At 43.4% G+C, this 18,397-nt stretch overlaps 1 protein-coding gene across 2 annotated transcripts in view; it reads left to right on the forward strand.

Annotated features, from left to right (window-relative positions):
• Epb41 (erythrocyte membrane protein band 4.1) overlaps nucleotides 1-18,397 on the forward strand; it is a 151,937-nt gene that overhangs the window by 17,549 nt on the left and 115,991 nt on the right. Inside the window, exon 1 of one of the 2 annotated variants that reach the window (XM_040756464.1) lies at nucleotides 6,817-7,037. The exons of the other annotated variant lie outside the window; for it this stretch is intronic. The gene's annotated coding sequence lies outside the window, so the exon portion shown is untranslated. Of the gene's footprint in view, nucleotides 1-6,816; nucleotides 7,038-18,397 lie in introns of those variants that run through there. 2 annotated transcript variants of the gene reach the window in all.

An 18,397-nucleotide genomic window follows, 5' to 3' on the forward strand; every position in this document is an offset into this window, starting at 1 on the left:
CCACCCCATCTGTGATCAGCTAGAGCATGGAGGGTAGCAGGGGTCAGTTCTGTGGACCCAGGGCTACAGGATCTTCTGGACACAGGGCAGCAACAGGGTGCTCAGGAAGAGTCCCAGTGTGGGCCCAGAAGAGGGAGTAGCAGAGATCAGGGGCCTTGAACAAGACCAATGATTCTTTCTGGTAATCACCTGCATGTAAAAATATATGGATAAAGGGGAAAAAATAAAAAAAAAATAGGTGAACCTAAAGCAGGGCTTTTAAAAACCCTATTTATTTGTGTGTGTGTGTGTGTGTGTGTGTGTGTGTGTGTAGGGCAGAGGACAACTTGTGGGAGTTCTTTACTTCTACCATATGGGTGCTGGGGATCAAACTCAGAGACCTGGTAGCAAGCACCTATATCTGCTAAACCATCTTATTGTCTTCCTTTAACAGGACTCCTAAAACTGTGCATTGCAACCCCAGATATGACTGTGTGATTAAATGGGTATCATGAAAACTTTGGCAATGGTAGGAGATGTCTGAATCTTAACAACCAAAAAATCAGTTTCAAAATCAGATGCACCGGGAATTGGAGTGTTGTTGGCATTACTTACCTGTGTTGCAGTGTGAGACTTCACCATAGCCTTGGCTCCAAACATCTGACAGGGTTACTGTGCCCATGCGATGCCAGGGAGTGCCTCCTGAGACACCTGGGCTCAGCCTTGATAAACTGTAATAAACTGCAGCATACCAAGTTTTCTATTATTATTATTATTATTTTATTTTATTTGGTTTTTTGAGACAAGGTTTCCTTATATAGCTTTGGAGCCTGTCCTGAAACTAGTTCTTGTAGACCAGGCTGGTCTCCAACTCACAGAGATTTGCCTGCCTCTTCCTTCCAAGTGCTGGGATTAAAGGCATGCACCACTACCACCCGACAATTTTTCTGTTCTTATAGAAACATTCTGGTTTAGTTACAGAAAACAAGGGCTTTTAATATCCCCCCCATCATTCCTCAGCATGTAAAGATCAAATCAGTATATCTAGCTGAGGTTGTGGTGGCATATGCTTGTAATTCTAGTACTCAGAAGACAGAGGCCAGAGGATCCCTGTAAGTTTGAGGCCAGTGTGGTCCCCCAAGCTCCTCCAAATCAGTATTTATTCAGATTGTATTATGTTTTAAAGTGTGATTTGTTTTCCTAGACAAGGATTTTCTGTGTAGCCCTAGCTGTCCTTGAACTTGCTCTGTAGACCAGGTTGGCCTCAAACTCACAGAGATCCACCTGCCTCTGTCTCCTGAGTGCTAAGATTAAAGGCGTGTGTCACCACTCTCGGATATAGAAAACTTTTAAAGAGGATTTTAAAAAAGATTTATTTTATTAGATTAAAAATTTATATGTGTATAAGCGTTTTGCATTCATGTATGTATGCATGCCTGGTGTCTGAGGTGTTCTGAAGAGAGCAGCAGGTCTCTTGGAACTGGAGTTTGTGAGCAGCCATGGAGGTGCTGGCAACTGAATCCAAGACCTCTGCAAGAGCCGCAAGTGCTCTGAACCACTGAATCACCTCTCTAGCCTGAGATTTATTATTTTTTAATTATGTGCATGTGTATGTGTGTGGGTATGTGCAAATGAATGCAGGTACCTGCAGAGGCCAGAAGAGGGCACTGGATCCCTTGGAGCTGGAGTTACAGGGTTTGTTCTGCAAGAACAGTAAGTGTCTTAACCACTTGAGCCATCTCTCCAGCCACTTAAGAGAAGTTTTAATAAGAATTAAGAGAAGTTTCTATAAGAAAAGTACATTCTGTAGAAGAGGTAAAAAACGTGCTTTGTGTTTTGAAAACAGAAGGCAAGGTATTATACAAAAGTGTTGTATCTGCTAGCTTCTTTTGCCTTTGTTTCAGAAATTATGGGAACAGCAGGTTTATGTGCTTTAATTAAAAGAAATAACAAGCTATGTTTAATGTACCCTTAAAAGATAATCACAGGTACGGTTTACATAAAGGGATAGTTGTTGAACATCATTTATAAGAGAAGAAGAAGGGAAGCAACCTAACTTTACCACAAGAGGGTTAAGTAAATTACAGAACATTGTTACACACACACACATATATATATGTATATATATATTACACATATACAATTATATATATACAATTATAGCATTGTTAAAAAATGATGATTTGAATGTTTGCAATCTATTGTGAAGTGAAAAGTCATCTCCAAACAATACATTTTAAAATAAATGAGCAAACAAAGAAAAATCAACTCTCTCTGCCCTGCACTCAGGAGACAGAGCAGATCTCTGTGACACTCTGTGAGCACCAGTCAGGGCTACATAGGGAGACCAAGTCTCAAAAACACCAAAACCAAAAATACTTTGGGCCGAGGAGATGTCCAGTGGGTAAAGTGCTTGCCATATCTGTATGTGGACCTGAGTTTGATCTCCACACCCATGTAAAAGCTGGGATGTGGTGGTGTATTTGTAATCTCAGTGCTGGGGGATGGAGGTAGTCAAAGGTAGAGACAAGTGGATTCCAGGGGCTCACTGGACAGTGCATCTACCCAGAACAGAGAGTTCGGGCCAGTGAGACACTATGTCTTAACAAAACAAGACAAAGGTGGAAAGACAGGAAGCATGGGTGAGTGCTACACACAAAAAACAAGAACACATTAGGCTGAGCCATATGAAGTTGGTGATATTTAGTAATTTTTAACCTTAAAGTCAGCAATTTCTTGTTATTTAATTTGTATAAGTGAAAAAATGTGTGCTTGTATAAATATGTGTGTGCACCTATGTGAAAGGTCTTCATAGGGAAAGTCTTACATTGGACAGAACCTTGTAGTAGTTACATTTCCGATTGGGTGATACGTTGATTTATATTTTTAATTTAACCATATTTATTCTTAACTGTATTTTCTAAAATTCAAGTACTCCTAATAAAAATATTCCCTTAGAAAGACATTCCTTTTGCATTAATAGTAATTCCCATGCCAGTATAGTTTGTTTGATTAATCATTTGCGTTTACAAGGTCTAAGATAGCCAGGCTTGTACTCGTAGCAACTTTGGAGGCTAAGACAGGAGAGTTGCTTCATGTTATAGGCCAACGTGGCCTATAGAGTGAGACCCTATCTCAGTGGCCAGATGGTTGCCTCACATAAGTGAGCCCCTAGTTTCAAATAAAATAACATAGTGTAAGTTTGATGGCAAGGAGAATATGGGAGGCATGTTTTGCTCTCTCTGTGCGTTTGGTGCTAGGGCTGGTTTTTACACTGTAATGACTGTTCAGAACATTTTGCTGACGTGCCCAGATTTTCAAAGCCCGCCACAACAGATGAACATTCTCCATGAGCCCTATCACTGGGGTTTCAGGCCAGCTGTGTCCCTAATCCACCCCTGTCCCAGATTTGAGCATGGGTCAGATTCAAATTGTCCCCCCTCCCTCTTCCAATCTCGTCTCTTCTAGGTCACTGGTGACCTCATCTCTCCTCCCTGACTCTCTCCACTGGTCACCACCTAATTTCACTATCTCATTTCATCCTGTTTCATGCAGCTGGTGTGTGTGTTTGTTGGAGCTCAGTTTGCATTGGGGAAGGATTAAGACCCTTTCATGCTTTCTTTTCTTTTCTTTTTTCTCTTAGAGCTCTTGACTGCTCCTGGGGCTAACAGCTAGCGGGGTCTATATTCCCTAGAAAGGCGCAGGGCTGTAATGGGGAGGTAGTGATGGGGCTCAGCTGGCAGACGGCATAGATGGTCCTGAGGGACCCTTCCTGGGCCTTGGAGCATGGCACAGCCACCTCCCAGATGTAAGCATGAAGCCAAAAGTGTTTCTGCCTAGGAAATTAGCCTCAGAGATGGTGCTTGGGACCTTTACCCTTGGTACCCGATGGGAGCCTCTGCAGGATGAGCTGGGACTGGCTGTCTGGCTCAGCAGATGGGCCCAGGAGTAAGGCTAGTTTCTTTGTCTTCTGAGTAGATGCTATTTATAGCTCTAGTCCTCATTATTGGTTGAGCTCAACCATACTCAAGAGATAAGACACATAACAGGTGATGGTGTAGAATAACAAGAAAATCGCTCATGTACAGATATATACATATATATACATATATATATATATATATATATATATATATATATATATATGGTAGATGCTTTCACTTCCAGGCTAAGAATGAAAAGCCAACATGGGAATTCATGACTTAGAGATCTTTTCCTCCCTTCCTCTGTTCCTCCCTCCCTCTCTCCTCCTTTCTTTCTTTGGTTTTGCGAGACAGGGTTTCTCTGTGTAATAGCCCTAGCTGTCCTGGAACTCACTCTGTAGGCCAGGCTGGTCTTGAACTCACAGAGATCTGCCTGTCTCTGCTCTTGAGTGCTGGGATCAAAGGCATGTGCCACCACCACCCAGCAGACTTAGAGACCAACAGATTTTGGTGTGGGGTTGTACGACACTATGAATTTAGGAGTGATTTTTGCCTACCTTGTTTCTGCTAGCCTAAGCCCTATACTTCTTTTCAAGGCTATGGTTACTAAACACTAAAAATACTATAAGCATCCTTAAATATGATGTGCCATTGACTAGCATACAGAGCATTTAGCTTCATGAGTCTGAATTTCCTGGTTAACATGGTAGTAGAGGAAATAATCTGTCTGGTGATGGATTTTCAGTACTATCCTTCATGGTACCAGATTTCCCTGTCTGAGAGGCAGAGGAAGCCTTTGAGGCCCAGACTTGGGAGCACTGGAACTGTCCAATCAAAGGCACAGCTGAGTCTGAAGGGCTCAAAGCAGGGAACCAGGGTATTTAAGAAGGGGTGCTCCTTGGCCCAAATCACTTAAATTGTTTGAGTCCCTTATTAATAAAGTGAGGACAGTCCATTCACTGGTTCAATAAATATTTACTATGTCAGTATCACTCTGTGCAACAAACAAGGACAATGTCCCCGTCCTCTCCAGCTTGCAGTCTCCTGGGTCCAGAATGCAACAGTTTGAGAGGTTCACCTAGTCATCACAGGTAGAAGACAGGCTGCAGGGGTAATCGCTATAAAAAGTGCTGTGATTAAAGCAGAGGAAGGAAGCCAGGCACTGTGGTCTGCCTGTGCCTTTCACTTCAGCACTTGGAAGGCAGAGGCAGGTGGATCTCTGAGTTCCTGGCCAACCTGGTCTACACAGTGAGTTCCAGGACAGCCAGGGTTACACAGAGAAACCCTGTCTCAAAAATACCAAAAAACAAAACAAAACAAAAACCAAAACTAAAACCAAGAACAGAGGAAGGCTTTGTGAATGGATTGTTTTTGGTAGTCAGGTGGTTCTCAAGTGTTTATGACATAGAAATGTGCTCAGAACCAGCAATAGCTGAGTGTTTATCTGTCTGCTGTGTGCTTCTTAGTCGATATTTTAGTCTCTAAGTAGTAGTATAATTAATAAACTGAGATTTTGCTATGTCCTAGGCATTGTTGGAGTCCTGTACATATTTTAATAAATTGATACAGTAACTTTATCAGGTGGGACTGTTGTCTTCCCTCCTCTTTTATGAGATATAGTTTCATGTAGCCCAGGCTGGCCTCAAACTTACTGTGCAGTGGAGGCTAGCCTTGGATTTGTGTTACTCCTGCCGTCACTTCCCAAGTGGTAGGGTGACAGGCATGTACCACCGCTCCCAGCCTTTATTCTGTCTTTTATGGGCTCAGAGAGCAGGCACAAAAGGAGGTCAAATGATTAGGGAGGGCTGAGACTGAGCACTGGATCCAGAGGCTGAGCTGAGATTGCGAACCCGCTTTCATTCTTACCGCAGTAGGCAGTCTAGCTGGCATGTGCCGGCTCTGATGCTACATTGCTTGGTTTCTGATCCCGGCAGGGCTAAGCCTCTCTACTTTGGTTTCCTCATCTCCAAAACGAAATAGCAGGACCTGTTTTATCTTCTAAGTATGTGCTTACAATGGAACCCTCTTTCTGCTCTGCGGGGAAGCAGCCCTGTTCAGACATCAGCTTGGCAGGGAGTGGAAGGGTCAAGCAGCCTCTGAAACTTCTATAGAGAAACGCACTCGTGTGCACTTCTCAGAGCAACCCTAAATTCATCTGGAGACCCCACCGTGGAAGCTACCTAGATTTAAAAAAATAATAATAATTTTGTGGATGCCTGGCAGAAATAGAAGAATCTTAAATGAAGACAGAAGACAGGTGGAATCTTGGGTTGGTCTCAGCACTTAAGATTCCACTTCAGGTCTTACATAGCTGCCAGGAGACGTAAAGTCTTATTGAGTGTCAAGCTTGGAAGGGAGCCTGGAGATGGTTAAGCTATTAGATGGTAAACTGAGGCTCAGAGGAGCGGAGTGACTTACCTGAGGTTACTAAAGGCATGGGGGGGGCATTCTTTTGGGGCAGTCTGGTCAACTCAGCAGCATCTATGTGGATTCTGCTTTTCCTGAGGCCCTCAGATCGCGGCTTCTTCCCGGGACCCCCGTGAGGAGGACAGGTCTCACCTGCGCTCGGGCCACTACTTGCCTCACTCTCCACACGGGTGCTTCTGGAGTCCAGAAGCCCGGGTCTCAAGCTCCAGACAGGGTTCGACTTGCGCGTGCGCACAGCAGCCAGACCCTTGTCGGTCCCCCCTCCTTCTTTTTTCCTTCCCCTCCCCTCTCCTTGCCGCTCTAGGGGAGGGGGAGGTAAGACGCGGGAGCCCGAAGAGGGCCTCAGCCAATGCGCTGGCGGGCCGCGGGCCCGGCCCCCTCCTTCCCTCCCGCTCGGCCCAATAGGAATTTACTACAATGTTGTGGCGAGCCGGGGGGGAGGGGCGCGGGCGGGCCGCGGGCCGCGCCGGCCTCAGCTCGCTGAGGAAAGGCGGGAGGGCGCGCGCCGGGGCTGCTGGCTCGCTCGCTCGCTCGCTCCCTCGCTCCCTCCCTCCCTCCGCCGGCGGGTTTAGTCAGCCAGCTTGCAGCCCGCCAGCCCGCGAGCCGCAGAGGGCCGGAGCCTCGGACACCGCCGCCGCCGCCGCCTCCTGCCATTGTTCATCGGGCTGAAGCTGCGGCTGTCGCCGGAGCCCCGGCCAGGAGCCCCGGGTGAGGCGCGGCGAGGCGACGCGACCGCGCGCGCGAGCCGGTGGGGGCGCGGCGCTGGCCCCGAGGGGACGGTCCGGGCGGCCGCGGCACCGCCGCCGCCGAAGCCTTTGTCTCCAGCCCCCCCTGCAGGCCCGGGAGCCGGGGCGCGGGCTCACGCGGGGAGCCGGGGGCTTGAGGCAGGACGCGGCCTGAGGAGCCGGGTGGGAGGGGGTGCGGCGGCCGCGGCGCTGCTGAGGAGAGCGCGGGGAGGGGGGACAGCGCACCGGGCCGCGTCTCAAAGTTAAGCGTGGGGTGTCTTCGTGTGGAGGGGTCCTCGGTCCGTGCTGGCCTGTCAGTCACCGTGCGGTGGGCGGGAGCCCCGACAGGAAACCAGGTGGGCAGCGGTGCCTCGGCCAGCGAAGGTGCGGGGTGCCGCTGTGCAGCGGAGCGAGTTCCTCGTGACAGAGGAAGCTGGGCAGACCGGACAAGTCGGGCGGCATCCGAGGGCGTGGGGAGCTTCGCAGCGCTCCCAGGCCTTCCCGCCATAGAGCCTGCATCTTAAAAAAAAAAATCAAATCACATCTCAGAGCGCTCTGGATCCGGTGCCTTGCTTCGTAATCCGCAGGGGTCCCAGCGAGCCAAGGGTTAAAGCTATTCTCTCAGCTCCGTGACCTCCTTTTTCAGTTCGCGCATCTGTCGGCTTGGAAATCTTTCCCTGGCTTGCTGGGCTGCCTGTACCTGTGGAGCTAGGCTCACCCTCTGATTTCATCACCAGGCAGGATCCTCCTGGAGGGAGCTTCAGCCCAAACGGGGCCATCCTCCCCGGGCTTTGGCATTCTCTGCAGAGAGACAGTGATCTTGCATGAAACAAATCGTTGACGGGCTGTCTTTGGGTCACACGACAGCAATTGTCTGTCCTGTTGTTCCGCGAATTGTACCCTACCATAAATAACTAGTCTGTGGAGACTTTTTAAAAAATGTTTTTCAGAGATGCTGAGACACCCCCCCCTTTAATTTTGGTAGTCTGAGTGTACTGTTTCGTTCCTTCTGTTTTTAGGGAAAATTGCAAGATATGGTTACATTTGTGTCTTGAGTGCTATTATACTGGGCCTCTGCACTCTTGGGGGATCTACTGCCTTAGATAGAGTTGCTCACTACTGTTTTCCCTGTTTTTAATCTGGTAAAAAATTTCAGTTGGTTTGATGCAAGCAGGATATACCTACCCTTAATGTAATTCTTCTCATCTTACTTTTACTGCTTTTTGAAGACGTATGCACTCTTCACTTTCCTTACCTTCTCTTTTTTTCTCCTTTTGTTTTTCGAGACAGGTACTCTATGTAGCTCTGGCTACACAGAACTTAGCTATGGCTATATGGAACTCACTATGTAGACCAGACTGGCCTCGAACTTAGATCTCCTGTCTCTTCCTCTTGAGTGCTGGAATTGAAGGCTTTTGACACTGCAGCTGGCAACTTTCCTTGTCTGTAAATTGAAGACAATAAATTCTTTGCCAGCTGTAAACTCTTAGTTTCTTGAAGTGTTAGTATAAACTATGTAGAGCCCATAATAAATATCAGGCACCCAGTAAGCACTCAATAAATGATAACCAGAGAATGCTTGCCTAGATTAGGTGAGGCCCTAAGCTTGATTCCTCAATATCACAAAGAAAAAAAATGGATTTAATAGTTGACTATCAGATTGCTTTGGAATCAAAATGCTAATTCAGTGCTTTTTATAAGTTTATGACTAAGCCAGAGATAGCTATTGTTCAGATGCCTGGGGATAGAAGTATTGTATGTCTTTGACATTTAAAAAGCCAATGTTGGTCCCAGGCTCAGCACACTAACCTAATTTTTCTACTAATGAAACCATACTCCCCCAACTATGTAATTGAGTTCAGGATTAGAAATAAATACTTAAAATCTGTAGACCTCACTAAAATTCTCTCAGCATCATACCAGTATTCTATACCAAATGGGTACTTTCTTGTGTTCTGCTTGAGTTAAATTTTCATTGGTCTTTTTCTTTTTAAAAAATATTTTACTTTATGTGTGTTGATGTTTTGCCTGCATGTATGTCTGTGTGAAGCTGCCAGTTGTGAGCTGGGTGCTAGGAATAGAACCTGGGTCCTCTGAAAGAGCAGTCAGTGCTCTTAACCACTGAGCCATCTCTCCACCCCCCTTTTCATTGGCCTTTTAAAATTTTATTTTATTTTTCAAAGCTGAGGACCAAGCCCAATGCCTTGTGCATGCTAGGCAAGTGCTCTACTAGTAAGCCAAATCTCCAACCCCAACTTTTATTTAAAAATTTATTTGTGTGTATGGGTGTTTTGGCTGCATGTACATTTATGCAAGTATATGCATGTTGCTTGTGGAGGCTACAAGAGGGCATCAAATCCCTTGGAACTGGAGTTACTGTTGTGAGCTACCATATGGTTGCTGGAAATTGAACCCAGCTCCTTTTCAGGAGCAGCCAGAGCACTTAACTGCTGAACCATCTCTCCAGCCTCCTTTTCTTTCTTCTTCTTTTAAAGACAGTCTTGCTATGTAGTTCAGTCTAGCCTCAACTTAAAGATATTTCTGCCTCAGCTTCCCAATACTGGGATCATGAAAATGTGTGTGCCATCACACCTGGCTCAGCTTTAATGAAATTGAAAATTAAGTATCTAGCTTTCCATTATTTCATTACTTAGTTCATGGTAAGTCAGTGTATGTAGCTGTCTGTTTTGAAACAGGGTATGGTTGCATAGTTCAGGCTGATCTCAAACTCAGTATGTTGCCCATAGTGGCCTTGAATTGCTGATCCTTGACCTCAGCCTAACCAACCTCCCCCACTTCTCTCTCTTTTTTTTTTTGAGACAGGTTTTCTCTCTGTGTAACAGATTGGGTTGTTCTGGAACTAGCTTTGTAGGCCAGGCTGGTCTCAAACTAACAGAGATCCTCCTGCCTCTGCCTCTGCCTCCCGAGTGCTGGGATTAAAGATGTGCACCACCACTGCCCAGCTCTCATTATTTTTGAATGTACAAAATTGATGGTCATGACCCAATTTCATAGCTTTGAAATATGAGTGGCCATCAGGGCCTGAGTTTGGTTCTGAAATCAAAAGTAGCATTAAGTTTAGATCACAGTCTGTTTCCTTGTTTTCTAAGAAGCAGGCTGGTGCTCGCTGCTAGTGCTGACAGCATAGTTTTCCAAGAGTCTTACTAGGCTCATGTTTTGTCAAGTGCATTTTCAGATTCATCACCACCTCTGAAGGACTTGCTTTTCTTCCGATTGCCTGTGCATGACAGTCACCTTAGTTTGTGAACCAAGCAATAATTAATTTCAACTACTTTTTTCTTATGAACAACTTTGCTTTTTTTCTCTGACTAAAATCTGCAAAGATGAACATTTTGCAACAATTCCCCTGTATTTATCAATTACAGACATTATTTATGAAATAATCCAGAATTACTAGAAGGTAATTTCTGTGTTTATGATAGCTTTTAGCTAGAGGGAAAGCTGGATGCCAAATAATATGGGTTATTTTTTGTTATAGTTCTCGATGTGTCACCTACACTGTGGCTTTACTATGTGCTCTTTTTATGAGCGAGTTCATGGTGTGTTAGGTAAAATGCAGTATAACAGATACTCTGGAGAGCACACTGAGTTAGATTAGTATTTTGGTTTCCTCTGCTGCTATTTGATGAATGCACAGTGAGAAGGATAAAGGAAAAACTAGCAGTGAGTACTGTTCAGAATTTAGAGGCATTAGGGAAGGAGAGAACGAGTAATGATCTCATTTAGAGCAATCTTGCAGATGCTTCAAATACTAGTTTTAGGAGAGTGTGGTGGGAGAGTCAGATTATGATTAAGGTTTGTTTTCACTTATTTCCTGAGTTTTTTTAAAATGTAAATTAGAAACAAGGTTGCTTCACATGTCAATTCCAGGTCCCTCTCCCTTTCCCTCACCTCCTCCCATGCCCTCCCAACCCCCCCCCCAGTATCCCCTCATTCCTCAGGGAGGGTAAGGGCTCCATGGGGGTGTCCATAGTCTGTCATTTCATCCAGGGCAGGGCCTAGACCCTCCCCCAAGAGTCCAGGGTGAGAGTATATCTCTCATTGTTGGATGGGAGCCCAAAGTCCATTTGTATACCTGGGATAAATACTGTTCTACTACCCAAGGCTCAATAGATTACCTAGGCCTCCTCACTGACAACCCACATTCATGGGGTCTTGATCAGGATTCCCAGGCATCATTCTGGGATTCAAGAGCTAACCCTTGTCAGGTCAGCGGTTTCTGGGGGTTAAACCAGCCCAGTCTTAACCCCTTTGGTCATCAGTCCTCCCTCTCTGTCACTGGATTTCATGAGTTCAGCTCAGTGCTTAGCTGTGGGAGTCTGCCTCTGCGTCCATCAGCCACTGAATGAAGGTTCTGTTTCCCAGACTCTCTGGCCATGGGATTGTAGGCTGGCACTCCCTAGATCTATGTCTAAAATCCATATATGAGAGAGTACATGCCATGTTTCTCTTTTTGTGACTGGGTTACCTCACTCAGGATGGTGCCATCCATTTGCCTGCAAATTTCAGGATTCCATTGTTTTTTTCTGCTGAATAGTATTCCATTGTGTGAATGTACCACATTTTCTCTATCTACTCTTCAGTTGAGGGGCATCTAGGTTGCTTCCAAGTCCTGGCTATTACAAATAATGCTGCTATGAACATAGTGGAACAGACATCCTTGTTGTATGAATGGGCATCTTTTGGATATATGCCTAAGAGTGTTTGTTTTGTTTTGTATTTTTGAGACAGGGTTTCTCTGTGTAGCCTTGGCTTTCCTGGAACTCACTCTGTAGACCAGGCTGGCCTCAAACTCACAGAAATCCACCTGCCTCTGCCTCTTGAGTGCTGGGACTAAAGGCGTGCGCCACCATTGCCTGACTTGAATTAAATCTATTTAAATAAGATTTCAAACATCTTGAAGTGTTCAGAAACATAGGTAATTATCTGAGAATAAGAAAAACACTCTGTGACTAGGATAATGCTAGAATGGCTCAAGAGGATTTTAATAGCGCTAACTTATTTGCCATCAATATCCCCCAAAGTAAATGAAAATAAATATGCAGCCTGAATGGGGAAATTCGAAGTGTGATGTTCAAATATTTCCTTTCTCTTTACAATCAGATTTTTGCATTTACTGTCCTTTCATTATAGAACTTCTAGCTTCATATTCACTTTTATGTCTATGAGTGTTTGCCTGCATGTACCATATGTATACCTGGTGCCCACTAGGGCCAGAAGAGGCATTGGATCCCCTGGACCTGGAGTAATATGTGTTGTGAGCTGCTGAATGGGTGCTGGAAACTGACCCACAGTCCACTGTAAGAATAGCCAGTGTTCTTAACTGCTGAGACATCTCTTCAGCCCATTTTTCTATTTTTATTCTATTTTGTTTATGAAAATTAGTCCTGTTTTCAGTTGTGTCTTTATTATGTCCAAGTTAAAAATCCTTGTGGATTAAACTTTGATTGTTTATTGGATTCTTTACCTTCTGTGGCTATGGATTCTGAGTCACTTCCTTTCAGTTAATCTAGGCTCTTGCCAGTCATTCTTGATTCCCAGTGTGATTTCTGTATAAAGATTAGAATTGCTTTTTAGCTATGTGACTTGGCATGGTTACAAGAATTTTGGCAGAGTGAATTTGAAGGGGAAAGATTGCTTGATGAAATGGGTAAGGGCTATGACTATGAGTTTGTTTTTAAAATAGAATGGGAAATAATCAGTAGCTGCTTTATAATTTACTCTCTACTATGGCATTTGTGTGAGTTCTCAGGATCCAAACTCAGGTCCTTACGCTTATGGGCTTTAACCAGGGAGCCGTCTCCCCAGCCTCGCAGCATTTGCTTATTTGCTAGATATGTCGTATAAAAGCGGCACAGTGAAATCTTGAGTGTGTTTGAGTATATCGCTTTATAAAGCAATGCTATTTTGACTTGTGTGTCAAGTATGTGTTTTACTTTTTATTTTTTGCTTTGTTTTTTTGAGACAGGGTTTCTCTGTAAGTATATGTTTTAATTTGCTGGTTTGGAGTACTACATGTATTCTGGTGAAAGACATTTCACCTTGGTAATGCACTAGTACATGTTGTTGATATTCACCCCCTCCCGCCCCCTCAGTTTCTGGCCATATGGGCACACAAGCAGAACAGTCAAGGTCTCCAAGGATTTAAGCCCTCAAATTTTACCTGGCAACCCTCTCAGCATGCAAGAGGGACATGAAGGCAGCCTTACAGTGAAGGCTTTCTCCTTCGTTTTCCCTTCCTTTCTACCACCCACTTGCTGTGTCTTGCCCATTCTCTCCTTTAAAAAAAGATTCAGAGACTTGACACTGTCGTAAGCTTACTACCTGCAGAGTCCTGCCAATCCTGATAGTATTATGTAATTACATACATCTTTTTTTGCATGGTGTCATATGATATTGTATATATGTCCTCCCACACATGTGTCTTTAGAGTAATTTTTTTCCATCTGGTATTGGAATGAGCTCTTTGTTAGGTTATTTTTAAATCTTCCAGCTTTCTTGGCATCCTCAACACTCAAAATAACACAATTGCTCTGGGAGGCGAGAACATCCACATAGTCTATTAGTAGCTTTTTCAGGGAAATAGAAGCAGTATTTTATTTTTAAAATCATACCCTGTGCTCCTTACAAGCAAAACACATGCATCTTATGTTTCCATAGTCTCCAATAATTTTGTTAGGTATAAAAAAGTCAGTTGTTTCCAAGTAGATAAAGGAGATGTACTTAGGGCAAGGAAATGATTCCAAAGATATTTTAGTCTCTGAAGGTTTATTGGTGTTCTTTTGAGTTCTTGCAGCATTTGCATATTTGCTAGATATGTCATATGATACTGGTACCCACAGTAAGACAGTCAGCATCTAGAAAGCATTTAGTGCATTAGTTAGATTTATAGCATAGGGTGCCTACTATGATATGAATGTCAGGATAATTAAGATTTATGATCTGTGTTGTAATTCTGTTTCTAGATTCATATTTCCTTCCCTTCCTTCCTTCCTTCCTTCCTTCCTTCCTTCCTTCCTTCCTTCCTTCCTCTGTCCTTCTGTAGGACAAATTCTTGGAAGTAAGTTGAAGATGTCACGGCATTTTATACATTTATACAAAAACATTTTGGTGTACATTTCTGAAGAATTAAGCTATTACCTTACATAAACATAACACATGGCTATATACCCGAGACAGTAACAGTATTCCATAATATTAGTCAATACCCAGTCCAAATTTAGATGTCTCCAGTTATACTTATTTTTTTATTTATTGTTGATGTGTATATTTATGGTGTGCATGTATAGAGAGGCCAGAAGACAACTTTGTGGAGTCAGTTCTCTCCTTTTTCCACCTTATGTAGTTTCCAGGGATTGAACTCACGTTGCCAGATTTGCATGCAAGTGCCTTTACCCACTGAGCCATCTCAGCAGCCCTCATTAGATTTTTAAATGTAAATATTTGATCATATCTCTTTATTTCCTTTAATCTAGGACAGTACACCCAGCCCGTCATTAACTTTTGACACGTGTCCTAGTGCCAGCTGATTGTAGAATGTTCTATTCTGAATTTGCCCAATTGTTCCCTTGAGGTTTTGTTTAATTTGTTTTTCTATTTGCTTTGTTTCCTATAAACTAGAAATTTATCTCTGTAGGTTTGATTAGACATAGGTTCAACATTTTTGGCAAGACTTCTGCATGGTATGTTCTTTGTTTTGAATCATATCAGGAAGTTCATAATGTCAGGCTGTTCCACAATTAGTGTTGCTAATCTGGTCACCTATTTAAAGTGGTAACCACAGATTTCTGTGTAGTGGTTGGTGTACATTTTTAGCATTTGTGGAGAAACTTTGACATTGTAAATATCCTGTTCCCAATTACCCTTTCCCATTGGTTTTAGGCATCTATGAATCCTTGGGGATTTATATGTGTTGTTAGCTCTCAAAAACGAATCTGGAAAATTTAAATTAGGAAAGAAAAGAAAGATAATGAGCTCCCTTTGCTGTTCTAGTACACAGGTTTCCCTATGCTAAATCTGATTTTTTGTATTTTTCCCCCCTGATTTGTTCCTAAAATTAGTTTTACAGGATTATATTTTATTTTGAGTAGAACATAGGCCCTGGGGTTCCTAACATGTGGGCCTAAATGGTCTCAAGATGTACCATGAGGGTGTCTTTTTCTTTGAAGCTGGGTTTACAGGTGGTTGTGAGCTGTCTGACAAGGATGCTGGGGGCTAAACTCAGTGCTCTTAACCACTGGGATATTTGTCTTGGTTTTTGTTATTTTTTGTGTGTATGTGGTGCTGAAGATCAAACCTCTGGTATCAGCCGGGCGTTGGTGGCGCACGCCTTTAATCCCAGCACTTGGGAGGCAGAGGCAGGCGGATCTCTGTGAGTTCGAGGCCAGCCTGGTCTACAAGAGCTAGTTCCAGGACAGCCTCCAAAGCCACAGAGAAACCCTGTCTCGAAAAACCAACAAAACAAAACAAAACAAAACAAAAAACAAACCTCTGGTATTGTGTGCATGCTAGACAAGTAGCCCACCTTTGAGGTACATCCTGCCTGTTGCACCAAGTGCTGGGATTATAGGAGAATCCTATTGCCATACCTTGCTTATAGACTACATTTTAGTGAGAGAGTACAGATAAGTATGGAAGTCAGGGATAAGAAATAAGGCATTGGATTTTTACTGAGGAATGGGGAAAGCAGAGTAAGAGAACAAAGAGTAAGGTAGGTGGGTTAATATTTTAAGATCATAGTAGTCAGATAGCCTTTCCGACAAGGTGACAGTTAGGCAGAATTCTGAATGAAGTAAGGAGTATCTGGAGGACCACCAATGTAGGTAACATGAACAAGGACTAAGCTTGTTTAGTGTTGTTTTTACAGTTTTACTTCGTGTGTGTGTGTGTGTGTGTGTGTGTGTGTGTGTGTGTGTGTGTGTGTTGTATGCAATGTACATAAACACCAGCAAATGCCATGGTGTGGGTATAGAGGTCAGGTTCTCTCTACCATGGTTTCCCATGATCAAACTCAGGTTGTCAGGCAGAACTATCTCACCTCCCATGTTGGGTGTGTTTGAGAGACAGTAAGTCAGTGAGTACAGAGTCAGAATGATGTAGGGTTGGAGTTGAGTTCAGATATGTCATAGGTAGAAAGAGAAAGGGTAAGCCTTTCAGTACTTTCTGTTAATGTCTTTGTTACCCCTTTGGGAGGGGGTTCCTGGGAGGATTTCTAGACGAGGAATGGTACACTCATTCGTTCACTGCATACTAATTATCTATGATGAGCAGGATCCTGTGAATATATGTGATCATAAAAGGATGTAGAGGATATCCTCCTGCCCTAAAGGGGTTTAATGATCTGGTATTAGTAGGACTAACTAGGCATATACACAGAGGTGTAGGAGTGCCTCTGTCATGGAAAGGCATATACTTACAGAAAAAGCAGAATCAACCTGTGTTAACATTCTGGTTCATCTACATGGTTCAACCTAATCCAAACAGTGTTTACTGGGGCCTATTTATATGCCAGGGAAATAATGTCGTGTGTTCATTGATTGCTTAATATGGTCCAGGCTCTGTGCTGGGTACTTTGTAGATGTAGTGTAGATGTTAAAGAATATGGGCTTTGGGGTGGAATGCTTTGTTTTAAATTCTAGTTGTGTTACTCTTTAAGTAGTGGCCATGGGCAAGTTAATTCATGTCTGTAACATTCATTCTATAATATGGGGATATTCTATATCTTTAATGTTGTTATGATGATTAAATGAATTAAATGTAGGAAGTTAAGTATGTGACTTTTTTTTTTGAGGTGTTGGCACATGCTAAGTAAGCAGCCTACTGTGAGCCACATCCTTAATCCTATGTGAAGTACTTAGTGATGGTCTTTGAATTTGATTCCAACTCATACTGAAAATTTTAAGCTTTCATTTGAGTGTTCGCCTGTGCACGAATATTTTAAAGACCCATTTCACAACAAGTCTGGCTTCATAGCTTCATTTCCGGGTTGGTAGGATACAGTTATGTGGTTGGTGTTCCCATTGTTGCTTTTATCTTTTGAAGCAGATGTGAAAGTAAGCATACACACTTGAAAAACAGGAAGGGGTTTGCTCTGAGAGGGTGTTTTCAAGACAGCCTTTACTCAGGCCACATGAAATCTTGAGTCTTGAATCTTTTTAGAAAGATATAGTACCTCCTTTTTATAAAGTATATATTTTTAAAAATGTAGTTTAATCAAGTCGGGAATGTACATATACTTTTGCTTTCTACACATTTTGGAGAAGTGTTATGTTCCTGTTTTAAGTTGAAACAGAGAACTGAGACTGCCTTTCTTCATAGTGCTGAGTCTCAAACTCAGGGCTTTGCTGAGCTGAGCAGGATGCCTGGCTCTCAGCCCCCAAGCTATGTTCCTGCTCTCAGGTATGTTAGAGCCATCGAATCCTGGTTTTTTTTCTGTTTGGAGGAACTTTCAACAAGGAAATGTGGACTTTTTTTGACTCTAGGATATCTGTTTTAGTAGCATTGTTATTGAGCTTAAAGGACAGCACTTAAGACAGTATTTTTCTACTTGTTCCTAACATACATTGAATGCTAGCTATAAATCAAGCACTACCCTGCAGCGATCCTGAACTAATTAAATATTCTCTCTCTCTAAATATTCTCTCTCTAGCCTCCAAAACAATACAGAGAAACCCTGTCTCGTAAAAACCAAAAAAAATATTCTCTCTCTCTCTCTCTCTCTCTCTCTCTCTCTCTCTCTCTTTCCTTCCTTCCTTTCTTCTTTTTTTTAGACAGGACCTCATTGTGTAGCCTTGACCCATCTGGAATTTACTGTGTAGACCACGCTGGTCTCAAATTCACAAATCTCCCTGCATCTGCCTCCCTAGTGTTGGGATCAAAAATATGTGCCAATCACTACACCCAGCCAAATACTTTTCTTTGATATTGGTCCATGAAGTTTCTGAGTGAGAGAGAGAGAGAGAGAGAGAGAGAGAGAGAGAGAGAGAGAGAGAGAGAGAGAGTGTGTGTGTGTGTGTGTGTGTGTGTGTGTGTGTGTGTGTGTGTGGTGTCTGTCCACATGTGTATAGAGGCCCAAAGTTGACTTTGGCTGTCTTCTTTGATCACTCTCTACTTTATTTGTTGAGGAAGAGTCATTTGAACCCAGAGCTAGCCAGTTCCAGTTGGTTTAACTAGCTAGCTTGGGGATTCCTTGTGCCTTGTGCTTACATTACTGGTGGCTGTCACACCTCTCTTTTACATGGGTTCTAGGTATCCAAACTCAGATCCTCATGCTTGCATGGTAAACACCTTGTCCACTGAACCATCTTCAGTCCCACAAAGAAT

The sequence above is a fragment of the Mesocricetus auratus genome, unplaced genomic scaffold, assembly GCF_017639785.1.
Source record: "Mesocricetus auratus isolate SY011 unplaced genomic scaffold, BCM_Maur_2.0 Super-Scaffold_100014, whole genome shotgun sequence".
Lineage (NCBI taxonomy): Eukaryota > Metazoa > Chordata > Mammalia > Rodentia > Cricetidae > Mesocricetus > Mesocricetus auratus.